Source organism: Aplidium turbinatum, chromosome 7, assembly GCF_918807975.1.
Source record: "Aplidium turbinatum chromosome 7, kaAplTurb1.1, whole genome shotgun sequence".
NCBI lineage: Eukaryota > Metazoa > Chordata > Ascidiacea > Aplousobranchia > Polyclinidae > Aplidium > Aplidium turbinatum.
The window spans coordinates 2,287,120-2,299,337 of record NC_137478.1 but is presented as its reverse complement, the minus strand read 5'-3'; the positions used below and the strand labels follow the sequence as shown (position 1 = coordinate 2,299,337).

Below are 12,218 nucleotides of genomic sequence, written 5' to 3'. Positions count from 1 at the left end.
AGGTCTGTGATGCTCTTAGATGTTCGGGGCCGCACGTGCGTTACACTGGTTGAATCCTCTTAACAAGGGATTACCAGTAGGAGCGAGTGATCAGGTCGCGTTGATTATGTCCCTGCCCTTTGTACACACCGTTCCGCCGCTACTACCAATTGTGGTGTTTTGCCACACTCACTCGCACTTTCCACCAAAGTAGCCAATGTCTTATAGGGCCGAAACATCTCAGGGACGAAACATCTGACACCCGCTATTTATTATATATTCCAGCAGATACAGCCACATTAAAGACAAAGGTATTGGCCATTATAAACAAATGATGAAATTTAATCGTATAGATTTTAAATAATTTATAAAATTGTATATAATAGTGCGGCACTATTATCGGCACTAAACTAAGGCACCATTAGTGCCTTAGTTTAGCAGAAACAACTTGCTAATGTCACCAATCTTTAGAATGGTGACTACGGTATATTCTAGCCTACACATTTCGGGCAACACTAAAAGGCGGAAATGCGGAAGGCGGAAATAAGCCAGGCGTGAAATGTCGTATTGTCCGCAGAAGTAGCGATTTAATGCCAATGTAGAAAACGCGGAAGTACGATCTTGGCGTCCATATTGTTTAACATAGCGATAACTTCATCATGAAAGAATGAAATGTTGCAACATGGAAAAAGGCGGAAATGTGATTTTTAACAACAACTCACCACCGAACCTACTTTTATGTTGAAATATCATTGAAAGATATTGTTTAGAAGCAATTGTGAGGTCATTAAATACTTTGACTGTTTTAATTCCACAGCTATTGGAGTAAATTTCGAAATTTAATGGAATTTATTGAAATAGGAAAAAGGCGGAAATGCGATATTTAGCCACAACTCCATACCGAACATTTTCTTATGTTGAAATATCATTGAAAGATATTATTTAGAAGCAATTGTGAGATCATTAAATACTATGACTGTTTTAATTCTAAAGTTATTTCGACTTATTTCCGCGCTTCCGCATTTCCGCCTTTTACAGTAGTATTGCCCACACATTTCACACACTCAATAATCAAATTAATAGTGAACCTACAAAATTTCTAACAATGTTAACATTGAGTACGGTATAAAACAACCTAATCATATCGCACATTACCAAGTTATAAGGAAAAAGATAAAATTTGCACAGTGCACACATAGCCTACACCAGTGAGTAGGCTACTGGTACGGTACCGGTATGCCCTAGGTCAAAATTATATTTTAGAATAATGTCATGTTTTTTCTGGCACAATTAATTGTCCTGTAGCTTCAGTGCTAGACTCTTGCAGTGCTACTCCTGTTTTTCTTGCTTGTTCGATGGCATCTTCATTTCTTCTCTTAACCATTTCTGGTGTAAGTTTGGCAAATTCATTCATTAACCTATAGCTACTAGTGATATATCGCATGGCACAATTATGAGTACACACCGCTTCTGTATGAGTTAGTTCTCTTTGATTCATATTTGTGATGCATTTAGTAAAACAATGTTCAGTTATAGAGTTGTACACTAACAAGAAATCCTTGATGTTTCTTAGTTGAGACTGTGAGTCCATTTCCACAAAGAATGTGCTAATACCAATCAGTTTACAAGATGCATAAACGATTTCACTTGATATACCATAAGAGAGCAAGTTCAGAAAACTAGGCAAAAGCTTCGTTGAAGAACGGTGAGTAAATTCTCAACTTAACACCTCATATGAAACATTGCGTTTACTGACAATTTGACATTATGCTGAAAAAGTCCAAACTCCAAACTCCAAAGCTACCTCTTTGCTCTTTGCCATGCTTATGTTGCCATCAGCTTTTTTATAATTATGAAATTTATTAAGGACCTTATGAAATTTATGAAACCTAATGAAGTTCTTTTATTTTGCATCATCAGCACATGTGAAACAAAAACAAAGATTTAAAAACTTATGAAATTTAAAACCTTATGAAATATGAAACCTTATGAAATTTAGGACCTTTCCTAATCTCTGTGAAATGAACCGTGACGTGAAGAACAATTACCCAAAGCAGCAAATCAGTCGTTTTCTGCATTGATTCAGCGTCTTCATCATCATCATTACGGTACGTTCCTTCCTCGTATTGAGGGTTGGATACAATACGCCATTGTTCTCGACCATGAGTCGAGATGTTCGTAGTGCATTTTCATATTTTAATTTTGTCTTGTCTTGTCTTTGTCAGCGTCTTGCAAACATTGAATTAATGTAGAAAACGACTGATTTTTTGTTTGGGACTCTGCTTCATTGGCAAGCACCAAACTGCTTGTGAATATTTGATAACTTGTTTAGCAGTTACTGCTATTTTGTTTAGCAGTTAGTAGAATCTTCGCAATAACATAGAATCAACGCTAAAAGAACTGACTGTTGCGTTTTATTTAATCTACTTTTATAAGAAAAACAGGCCAAGTGGTGTAATGAAATGCCACTTATTGATAGGCTCTCGTAACTGCGCATAAGCTATGGCGCTTGAAAACGGCTGGTAGTGTGTTATTGTGTTGGTGTGAAAGCAAAATTATGTTGGTCTATAGCCTATAGCAGACATGGCGTATTATAGGTTGAAAAGCCTGCTCATACGCAGCTGTCGGAGTCCTACACCCCTGGGCACGATGGTGGCGAGGGGTGATGAAGACACACGGTTTTCCACGTCTGGTTTATTTTTGAATGTAAAGATGAATGCGAGGCAATACAGAAAACATACTATTAGCATTTCCAGAGAACAAAAGACAATAAAGCCCCCTCAGCAGTTGGTTAGCACGTGACTTCTGGAACGAAGAAACTTCAAGATCAAGCATCACTAGTTCGACTCTCGGGGTGTGCAACGCACCTTAAGGACTGCTCTCTACTCAGCGGCATCTATTGGATGGAATAATTCCCGGAAACAAGCCTTTAACAATCGGAAACTTCACTTTGTCAATCTTGCTGACCGGACCTGCGTCATAGTGATTCAAAGCCTCTCAAGTAAAGCAAAACTGCCAGAATCATAAGCACTGCAAGAAGCTTTTCCAGTCCGAGAATAAAGTTTCAATCAGATTGAATCAATCAAAGCATGTTTCGGTCAACCTAATATCTAACAAAAGCCGTATCCATCTCAAAAGTAACCAACAACAGTTAGCTAACACCAGAGATATAGGCTACGTATACGCCGCAAATTCTGCGCCGTAGACTTGCGGCGTAGACGTTTTGTTTACGCTAACGCTTGCGGCCACATTTTTTTGGATAGGCTAGTTGTCGCTTGAGGCTATGCAGTAAAGTTTTTGCGGTTTTTTTAGCGCATAGCGTCAACGCGTACTTTTTAATGTTTTTTTTTTCGCTACAACACGCCAATACCTTCCAGCGCTGCAGTTGAAAGAATGTTTTCAATGGGCAAAGACATATTGAAACCAAAACGCAGCAAAATGTAAGATGAACACTTTCAGATGTTTGTGTTTCTTCGTGGAAATTCAAAATAAAACTTGTTTGTTTCGAGTGGTTTATACCGTGTGAATGTTTGGCACTTAGCAAACAAAATGAGTTTATGCTAGTGTATGCGCTGACGCTGACGCCGCCAACTTTTTTTACAAGTTACGTTGACGCATACGGCGTATGGTTTTTCGAACCTTTGCGTTTACGCTGACGGCGTCAATATTTTTTGTATGCGCATGCATCACTGGCTAACACTGAAAACTTCAAGACTGGAAACAGATCAACAAAACCCACACCAGAAACTAAGAATAACTTATTAAAAATATTACAGTTCTGCTTTGTGAAGTCACTAAATTCACATAGCCTACCATGCAAGGGCCCGTGGCGAATCCTGGTGATTTTTATAGGCATGCAATGGAGGGAGGGTGACGAGGGTCATAGCCTTTTTAAAGAGTCTGGAGGCATGCTACCCCAGAAAAAATTGAAGATTTGCCTTAGGTTTTATAGCTTTTCTTGCAATCTGAGTCTTAATTAGCTGATTATTGTTTGAGCTGTTTTGCAAAAACCAATGTCTTGATTTTATATTTTTATCCAGCATTGCAGAAAAGCGAACTTGAATCGCTATGCAGTGGTGTACGCCCTAACTTAGTTAATACCACCTTTATCTGATTTTTATCTGTATAACCTAATAGGCTACTGGAACAGTCTAAAAAATTCATTGTCTAAAGCAGGGATGTCCAACCTGCGGCCCGCGGGCCACACTGCGGCCCACCAGAGATTTTTGTGCGGCCCGCTAATCATTTTCACTCCAAGTAGTATTTTGAACTTCATGGAAAAAAGGAGCAAAATGGTGGGAACGCCTGGTTAATCTAATCAAAAAATAAAGAGCCCAAAATGTAGATACCAAACTCATGTTCAGCAAACAAACGTTTCGAAAACTATACTGTCTTCATCTTCAGTGGTATAACTTATAGTTTTCGAAACGTTTGTTTGCTGAACATGAGCTTAGTAGCCTACGGTATCTAGGCTACATTTTGGGCTCTTTATTTTTTGATTAAAGAGAAACAAAATGTAAACTTTATAGAAAATGAATGGTTGGTTGATTGGTTGGTTGAAGGATGGTTGAATGATTTTTCTTTCTTAGTTGACCTCACATAAGTGCTAGCTGAGCTCAATTTGCATTTACAAGAGAAAGGTCAGTTGTGTAGTTCAATGTTCGAGTGAATAAGTAGCCTATAGCTTTACCACTAAGTTAAAACTTTTCATACGTAGCACAATTGAAAGCTGGCGAAATTGTACATTTTCGTAGTCTATCTGAAAAAACTCAAGACAGGTCTGTAAACTATGAAAAGTATGCTAAGTTATGTGAAGATTTGCTTGAAGAATTTACAGTCAGATTTTCTGACTTCAAAAAGATTGAAATTGAATTAAAATTATTAATGACCCATTTTCATTTCAGTGTGATAAAGCGCCACCCGAATTCCAACTTGAACTGATTAAACTGCTCAGTCGAGAAAGTTTGAAAACTTTCCACAGACAATAAAGAATTGCATTCATGTAGGCCAGGGGTTACCAACCTTTTTTGCATGCGGGCCACTTTGGCACTACGGAGAGCTGTGGCGGGCCGCACTAATAAAATGTTAGGTAGGTTGACTCTTATGCTAGAAAAGAACGCATTTCGTACCCAGTATCTAGCGTTACATGTTGTTCATATTGATGTTAGAATACCGCAGCAACAAAATTAATCGAACAACGCTACTGCCAGGCCAAGCTCCTTTAACAACACTTTTGACTTTTTTAACAATGCCTAATAAACGAGGCCACTTGTTTTGCGCACTTATAGCGAGGCGAGCGGTTTCATCAGAATATTCATCGCCAAGCAAGAGTGGTGTTGGCACTTCGCTTCACAAAAGATATCTTGCAATTAACAATTTCAGTAAACATGGAAATGTTTGACACATCGCAATACACTTGAATACAGGCAACAATAGTGACCTGCAAGCATATCAGCGAAAAATAGGCTCCAATAACAGGGAAAAAGAAACCAGGTACCATGAAACAAACGCTTGTGGAAATCACCGAAAAATCGTAATTCTATCGTAATTCATGAACAGTGTTCCCTCTAAAAAAGCAATGAGTTGGTTTTTCATCCTTTTTGTGAGAGTCTATAAAACCGTCTTTCTTTGATTAATTAGACAACTGTCACTTGCGGTTCTTATCAGCGTGGCAAGAATTTGTTGATTAACAACATTTTGCAGTACTTGCTTCGGCAGTAGATATACTAAAATTGGAACGATACAGAGAAGATTAGCATGGGCCCTGCGCAAGGATGACACGCAAAATCGTAAAGCGTTCCATATTTAAAAAAAAAAGAATTTGCAGTAGGCCTAGCCTACTAAGCTAAATATTTTCATAATAGCCTACAATCCGAAAAAGTCTTTAAATTTATATATAATGTTTTGCCAATTTATTATAAATTGAGTTGGCACACCGACCTATTTTGCCAACAAAAACTTGCATAAAGAGAACACTGCTCGTGAAACACAATAACGGTGAAACTCACATTAGTGTTTACATGACATTTGCAAAGTTAAAATAAGCAACCCTATGCTCACAGACAATTTAGAAATTCGAAAACAGACGTTTTAATCAACCACTGGGACAGTGTGGCTGGACATCGCATTGGAATAACTTTAAGCAACCCCCACCTAGAACTATAATCTGATTGGTCGGTCGGTGGAATCGTATGCAAAGCGAAAATATGCTTCTCGGAAAGTATTTTTGCCTTCATGCTGTTTAACTCCTCAAGAAAAGTATTTTTGGTTATACTTGTACGCTGATGCCTTTCGCGGGCCGCAGCGATACAGCGTGGCGGGCCGCATGCGGCCCGCGGGCCGCCATTTGGTGACCCCTGATGTAGGCTAATGAATTTATTAAATTAGTTAATTTGTCTAGAAAATTATTGTTTATGTGGAGCAGCACATATTGTTGCGAGCAGTTATTTTTATCCATGAAAAACATCAAAACTGCAGAAAGAAACAAACTGACAGACAAACACTTAGCAAACATCCTAAGAATCAAGACAACGTCCTTTAATGCAAATGTTGATAACTTCTTAGCTGGAAAACAATGTCAAAAATCTCATTGACTTTGTATTGTAGAATAAATTTTTGTTTCTTTCTATGTGTGTGTTATTTGTTCCTATTTTCAAAGACGAAATTAATGGTTTTTAATCGTTTCTTTATGTAGCCTACCTATTTTTCTTGAAATTTATTAGGTCCTGCGGCCCATTGATTTATTTCAAGTGACAATGCGGCCCACTATAATATAAGGTTGGACATCCCTGGTCTAAAGAAACAAACACGTTACTTGTGTCACTATTAACTTACAACTTTCATAATGGAAATATCCCCGGATAGTGACTTTTGTTTTGCATGCAATTTCAAATCTGCTTTGGTCTCATTTACGCCGGAGTGTGATAAAAGAGCGGCGTATAGGCAAATTGTATGAGTTCGCTCATGCTGAGGCCTGAGTTCGCTTCTGCGAGCCTGAGTAGGGTTGCCAAATTATAATAACGAACAGTGGTTTCGAATATGGAAATTAAGAGGGCGAGGAGGTTCTGCTTAGAGATGTAAAAAAACGTGTTTTTTTTGGTTGTAAAAAAACGACCTCGTTTTTTTGTTTTTTTATCGTTTTTTTGTTTTTTATCGTTTTTGTTTTTGTTTTTTATTCGTTTTTTTTATTTTTTTATTTTGACATTAAATGTCACAATATATAGCAATTAGGGTAAACTCATTGCAATAACACAACAGATTGTTCATCTGAGGACTCTGATCTTGCATAACTACTTCGTAGCAGACAAATAGACTCTTAATACGATCAGATTTTTGTTAGTTTCATTAAATTTGTTTTTGTTTACACATAAAATATAAGTTTTCATCTGATGTTTGTTTTGTATCTTTCTCTTGCATTGCGGGAATAGCCTATGGGTAAAACTTTATACTTGTCAGGAAAAGTATTATGAAGCATTTATTCACTATGTGAACACTGAGCAGTGTTGAAAAATTCCACTTTAACCCATATTTCTGAAAAATTTCTTCATTCAGGGTTTGTAGTTACGTAGCCTACTACTACTAAATAGACAAAATACTGAAATCTAATTCAATCTCTCTAAACACTAGAATAAGAATTTTACATGTGTACATTTGGTCAGTTCTGCTATATGGCTGTGAATCCTGGACTGTATGCCCGAAGATAGAGAAGATCAACAGTGCTGAAATTTGGTTCATTTGTAGAATGATGGGAATTAACTGGATGGATAAAATCACTAACGAAGAAGTGTGGAGACGCTCTGGGTGCACCCCTGGCGTCCTCATCACAACTATCAAAAAAAGGCAAATGACATTTATCGGGCATGTCTACTGCAAACGCGGAATTGAACACTCGGCAATGATGGGGCGATTTCCTGGTCAGAGGCACCGGGGACGTCCACGTTTGGAAATCTTCAAAAATCTTTCAACATGGACAAACCAAAATTTTGAAAACTTAATTAGAAGTATGGACAATCGATCGTTGTAGAGATTCACGGTAGCCGACGCCTTATTCAGGCATGGCCGATGATGATGATGATGAGCCTACTACCAATAGTCAACATGGGTCAAGCCCGCAACCAGGGGGGGGCATTGGGGGCAATTGCCCCCCCCGAAATTTTTTGAAAAAATTTTCAGCGTTCTATGCAGTATGAAATGTAGCCTACTATGAATAGACGTACGTCGTACACGTACAGCCATACTGTAGAGTGTAGACCATAAGCGTAGCCAGGGGGGAGGGCGAAAGGGGCCATGGCCCCCCCAAATTTTCAAAGCTTGAATTCCGAAGTTGAGCGCTTTGTTGAAAATATAATAAAATTTGTAGAAATTTATAACGTTTTCCAAGACATCTGGCTATGAACACCACAAGGACTTGTTTTAGACCAGTGGTTCTCAACCTTTTTTCTTTCGTGGCCCATTTTTGTTTGCATAAAAGTTCTGTGGCCCATTCAGTTTTTATGTAAGAAAAAAATTACAAAACAGGTTTATAAACAAAAGCAGCAGAACATTGCCTTTGGAATGTTGTTGGAATCCCCTTGTTGAATCCAGGCGCTGACGCTTCACAGTATCTTCTTTTCATTAAAAAAAATTCACATCTTCATCCTTCTCCTTGTAATTTGGTTGACTAAGAACCTTACAACATAATACGCATTGTCCTTTTTCTTCTCTGTTATCAAAAATTGATGTAGGCTGCATACTGAATGTAATTTTTATCAAACTTAAAGCTTCAAGTAGGCTACTGTATTGTCAATTCCTCCCCAAAATAATCCACAAAACAAAATGCTGCACGTACCGTACTAAAAACGCGGATCTGCAGAAGTTCAACAAGGCTACCGCTTATAAAGATGGCTTAATTGTAACCACAAAGTAGTAGTTTGTTACATCATACAGTGTTGTAAAAACTGAGTTGATGTAAAACTGTACTGTATGTTGCAATAATTAGATAGAATGATGATTGCCACTTTGTAGCTAAAAACAGCAACATCATTCATTGTAGCCTAACTAAACAAACACACAAGTGTAAAATTGACTATAGTGACAAAAATGAAACAAAATGTTTCAATAAATCTTTCAATTTTTAAAATATGTCTGTGGCCCACCTCAAAATGCTTCTATGACCCACTAGTGAGCCATGGCCCACTGGTTGAGAACCGCTGTTTTAGACACACAGAAAGACACCAATAAATTTTGCAAATCGTAAATCGCGCAAAATTTATTGGATTTACGTTTCTTTTAACTAATTTGTGGAAGCAATTTCAGAATGGCTTACTCTGTTGGGTTTTTGTGTAGCTGAGTTTTTGGTGTTCTCTAATTTTATCCGCAGATTTTGCCCGTTCGTGTGTAAGAGCTACCTTTAATAAGTTAATAGCTGTTTATCTGCTAATAAATTTCATACAAATATTATCCTAAAAGTGTTTCCAGAAAGCGCTATAATCCATTATTTGAGTGTAATTTTGCAAAAAAATTCCGGGGGAGCATGCCCCCGGACCCCCCTAGAATACGCGTGCGTTCGGCATGCTCTCACCCCCACCAGTTTCATTGCTTCCCTTGCTCAACCCACCAGGATACGCCACTGCACATCAGGTGGCGATGTCTTAAATCAAACACTTTGTCGTTCTCTTCAATTCATCAAATATTTGGCCCCTCCAATGTTTTTTCCTGGCTACGCCACTGGTGTAGACTATCGAAACCGAAAGTAGGCTACGCTGGTTGGAAGCCATGCTAACGATTTTGTTTGTGGACATTAACATAAAAATGTCACAATGCATCATTTTAATGTTTGTTCTTTGATAAAAATTAAATGCCCCCCCCCCGAAAATATTTGCTGGTTGCGGGCCTGACATGGGTGGTGGGCATTTGAAAGGAACATTAACCTAAACCTTTTATGACAAATGCACTTACTTCTGACAGCTAAAAATATCAGTGATAAGATCTCTTACATTATGTCACGAATGATCTGCAGAAGCATCAATGGCAAAGTGTTTAAGACCTTACAACGCACGAAAGGAATAGGCTACTTCTGTTTCACATCGTTGCTAAGCTATCAGTTAAAAAACATGTTTAAACAAGCTATTGGCAATAACTTGCATTAGTAGCCTAAATTACCACAAACAAGGTAATGTGTGTTCTGAATTCTGCCATCCAGTGGCGTAGCTAAGGGGGGGGGGGGTCAACCCCCCCTTTGGCACGCGTGTGACGTCACGATATTGAGAATGATTCTTTCAGTCTCTTTATGTCTCTAAAACAAAGTTTGTCTAATTTTAAGCAAAACTGCATTAAAAGAGGAAGTTTTGCCAATACCAAACATTCAAATATCTCAGCCAGATATTAGCAAGAAAAAAACATAGAGACTTAGCTTTATTTCCAAAAAATGCCAAAGAAAACACGATCTTATCCTTTTCTTTTACTATGCCACCGGACAGCACTATTTTACAGGAATATTCATACCCACATTTTTGTTGAAAGTGCTCTCAGAATGCACCAAATTCAAAGTAATGTTTTAAAATTTTCTGGAGGGCCCCCCAGACCCCACCGCTGGGTGTCGTCTGGCGAACACACCAACGGGCTTTGTCTGCCGGCGTGTTCGCCTAAGACGCCACTGCAGTGCCATCTTGTTTTTTCCAAAATTTCGTCAACCCATTGAGTGTGTACAAGAATAACCAGTGCTCGTATACTACACATCGTAGGCTAACTTCCATAAAGGGCGCTTCCATAAAAGGAAAAAGAAATTAACTCATCTACATTAGCCTATGTTAGGCTATGTATCAAATTGCATTAATTCAATGTTTGTCAGGTCTATTGCCACAAACATGCCTGAGAATGACGAAGGAAGTGACACAACGTAGGACTATGCAAAAAACATATGCTGCCATAGCACAAACACTTAGGAATTTCAGCACACCAATAAAACCATTTTGCTAGTTTGATGTTTTTCAAGTGCACTATAACGAAACTAAGCTGCAAATTGTAAAAAAATTGCAACTTTTCCAGAAATTTTTTTTGAAAAAAAAACGGTTCGTTTTTTTGCATTTACAACTCTAGTTCTGCTATTAACATTTTCAATTTCTAATAAATAACTTCGCTATTTCTCAAAGATTCCTGGTTTTGTTAGAATTTTAAGGCATGCAGTGCATACCTTGCATGCATGGAGAGTACACCACTGGCAGGGGCGTATCCTCAATGCAAGCAAGGGAAGCATTGCTTTCCCTATCAAAATTGAAAAAACAGAAGATGCTATTTTTCCGTAAAACGACTTCAAACATCAAAAAATCAAACGCATCAATATGAGAGCCCATTTGACATTGAGACTTTCAAAACGTGATTCTCGATGTGTTGTCTCACAAAGCCAAGGTACTGTCGGAAAGGAAGTTGAGGTTAGTGTTGTTTTGTTTCGAAGAGCATCATGCCCTGAAACAAAGGAGTGAGTTTTCAATAAAACTAGCCTAATGTTTGAACAATGTTAAAAATTTTAAATTATAAACGGAGATTCGGTAACTGAGATTTTTCTTGTCAGATTTAGTTTTTCTTTTTCTGTTAATGTTCTTTAGCCTATTTTGCATAGGAGATTACTCAAATATTATGACGTCGTGCTGAAAATATGAAAGATGTCACAGGCCAATGGTTTATAATATGCCAATGACAGGTCCTGTTAACTAGGCTATTTACGGATGTTTGTTTCGTTAAAAAGTAGGCTATAGTCTGCAACACGAAAAAGCCACATTGACCATTAAGCAATATAGCCTATACTGACCATGACCACTGACCAGAGACGTATTCAGAGGATGGAAAGGGGCAATTGCTACCCAAGAAATTACTATCTTTAAATTTGCACAGCCACCAAAACGAGAAAAGAAAATATAGAAAAGCTTTTATTTTGTCTGTTGTAAAAATAGTAGGCTGGGCTATAGGCTTAAATTACAATTCGTTGTCGTCGGGTCCAGCTTGTGTCCGAGCATTGGTTTGTCTTCAAATCGAATTTAGCTTTGGATGGTGATGTCGTCAGGGCCGGATTTAGCTGATGGGGGCCCCCGTGCAAAAATTTTTTGCGCCTACGGCTCGAAAAAACGCCTCTACGTCTACAGTAGGATTAATCCAGTACTGCACGGCATTTTGCAGAAACTTTAAAGGCTGAAAGGAAAAAAAAATAACACAAAATCACATTTTTTCCACGTAGGAGGCCCTTCAAAAGTCGGGGGGCCCGGGGC

At 38.2% G+C, this 12,218-nt stretch overlaps 1 non-coding gene across 1 annotated transcript; it reads left to right on the top strand.

Annotated features, from left to right (window-relative positions):
* The first annotated feature begins 5,685 nt into the window (after nucleotides 1-5,685).
* On the top strand, nucleotides 5,686-5,788 carry LOC145774934 (U6 spliceosomal RNA). The gene has a single exon (XR_014290106.1). It is a non-coding gene; the product is annotated as a U6 spliceosomal RNA (small nuclear RNA).
* The last annotated feature ends 6,430 nt before the right edge of the window (nucleotides 5,789-12,218 follow it).